This window comes from Bos indicus, chromosome X, assembly GCF_029378745.1.
Source record: "Bos indicus isolate NIAB-ARS_2022 breed Sahiwal x Tharparkar chromosome X, NIAB-ARS_B.indTharparkar_mat_pri_1.0, whole genome shotgun sequence".
Taxonomy (NCBI): Eukaryota; Metazoa; Chordata; class Mammalia; order Artiodactyla; family Bovidae; genus Bos; species Bos indicus.
This window is the reverse complement of record NC_091789.1, coordinates 120,950,682-120,953,518: the sequence shown is the minus strand read 5'-3', so window position 1 is coordinate 120,953,518 and position 2,837 is coordinate 120,950,682.

Below are 2,837 nucleotides of genomic sequence, written 5' to 3'. Positions count from 1 at the left end.
ACATAAAAAAGGAAAACTATCACAAAAGAGAGCATAAGCAAATTTGAAAGATAAGCAAAAGACTGGGGAAATATAGGGATTCCCTGGTGGCTCAGATGATAGAGAATCTGCCTACAGTGCAGGAGACCTGAGATCAATCCCTGGGTTAGGAAGATCAACTGAGGAAGGGAATGGCTACCCACTCCAGTATTCTTGCCTGGAGAGTTCCATGGACAGTGGAGCTTGGTGGGCTATATAGTCCATGGGATCACAAAGAGTCAGGCATGACTGAGTAACTAACACTTTCAGGGAAAATATATTCAAATATTTTTGAAATGATGAAGAATTGTCCATAATATTTTAAAAGTCCTAAAAAACTATAAGCTAAGCTAAGCTAAGCTAAGTCACTTCAGTCGTGTCTGACTCTGTGTGACCCCATAGACGGCAGCCCACCAGGCTCCCCCGTCCCTGGGATTCTCTAGGCAAGAACACTGGAATGGATTGCCATTTCCTTCTCCATGGCAAAAAAAAAAAAAAAACTATAAGAAAATGACGAATATGTAACAAAAACAGCAAAGGACATAAACAAATGGCTTATAAAACAAATCTAAGTGGCCAATAAGTATACCAAAAAAAAGCATAACCTCACAAATAATTGTTACTGTTGTTATAGTATCAGTTCAGTTCAGTCGCTCATTCGTGTCTGACTCTCTGTGACCCCATGAACCGCAGCACACCAGGCCTCCCTGTCCATCACCCAACTCCCGGCGTTTACACAAACCCATGTCCATTGAGTCAGTGATGCCATCCAACCATCTCATCCTCTGTTGTCCCCTTCTCCTCCTGCCTTCAATCTTTCCCAGCATCAGGGTCTTTTCAAATGAGTCAGTTCTTTGCATGAGGTGGCCAAAGTATTGGAGTTTCAGCTTCAGCATCAGTCCTTCCAATGAACACCCAGGACTGATCTCCTTTAGAATGGACTGGTTGGATCTCCTTGCAGTCCAAGTGACTCTCAAGAGTCTTCTCCAAAACCACAGTTCAAAAGCATAAATTCTTCTGTGCTCAGTTTTCTTTATAGTCCAACTCTCACGTCCATACATGACTACTGGAAAAACCATAGCCTTGACTAGACGGACCTTTGTTGACAAAGTAATGTCTCTGCTTTTTAATATGCTGTCTAGGTTGGTCATAACTTTCCTTCCAAGGAGTAAGTGTCTTTTAATTTCATGGCTGCAATCACCATCTGCAGTGATTTAGGTATGACCTAAATCAAATCCCTTATGATTATACAGTGGAAGTGAGAAATAGATTTAAGGGACTAGATCTGATAGACAGAGTGCCTGCTGAACTATGGACGGAGGTTCATGACATTGTACAGGAGACAGGGATCAAGACCATCCCCAAGAAAAAGAAATGCAAAAAAGGAAAATGGCTGTCTGAGGAGGCCTTACAAATAGCTGTGAAAAGAAGAGAAGTGAAAAGCAAAGGAGAAAAGGAAAGATATACCCATTTTAATGCAGAGTTCCAAAGAATAGCAAGGAGAGATGAAGCCTTCCTCAGTGATCAGTGCAAAGAAATAGAGGAAAACAATAGAATGGGAAAGACTAGAAATCTCTTCAAGAAAATTAGAGATACCAAGGGAATGTTTCATGCAAAGATGTTATAGTATGACTTTCCCTAAAATATTGTAAATACTAATAACTTGAGAGTTTGTAAAAGTATTAAAGAAAAGGAGCACTTTTTTACATCTTGGTGGAGAGATGTTGTTGCAGCCTTTTTGGCTGCATTGCATGGCATGCGGGATCTTCGTTCCCTGGCTGGGGATGGAACCCATGTTCCCCTGCGGTGGTAGCATGGGAGTCTTAACCACTGGACCTCCAATAAAAGCCCTACAGTCTTTTAAAAGGGCAACTTAGTAGCAGTTAGTGAGATTTTAGATAAACTGGACCCAGAAAATTCCTACATTCCTAATAATATTTCCTACAACGTCATCATGTATGTGCCCCAAGGAGTAGATATGTTTTGTGAATTGCTTTCAAAAGTAAAAATTTGGAGTCTCCCTATTGAGGAACATCAATAAAAATTAAAAAGATTAAGTGATGGCACATCTATATCATGGAATACTAGAAAACTGTAATTATTGAAAAGAATGAGACAGCCATGTATGTAGTAGGATGGAGACAGCTTTAAGATACACAGTTTACAAAAACAAAAAAAGATATTTTCTGCTTAGTTCCTTACCCTTCTCTGCCCTGTTTTCCCTCAGTAGCTTATCGAGTTCCCCCGGAACAGTTCCTTAATAAATTACTTACACATGAATCTTCATCTCAAGGTCTCTTTTTAGGCCAGTCAACCAAAGATAGACCCCTACAGGGGAATAGAGGAATGGAAGGGCAATCTATTCACTTATCCTCAGGGGCTACTGAACAGAACCGGCACAAGAGCTCTGTCTTAACAAACCCTCACCTGTGTATATAAGAAAATGACCCAAAATGTCCGTAAGGTTACATAGAAAAGTACTGAAAAGTACATAGAAAAGTACTGAAAAGTGGTTATCCCTGGGAATTAGGGCTGAGGGAACATGAAGGAGGATTTTCATTTTTGACTCTGCAAACTTCAATATCATCTGAATTTTGTACAGTGAGCTTGAGTTCAAACATTGCAAGTGTAGTTTAAAAAAAAAGGAGGGGGGCTTTGTCACTGCCAATTTGTCTGCATGACAATCTTTATGCTGGGTTTAGGTTGTACTGGGAATACATAAACCCTTTCCAAGGAGTATACGGCCATCAAGAACCGGAAGAAAATCAATTGCTAGATCCTAACTTCGTATGTACCCTTACCTAAAACCGATAACACTG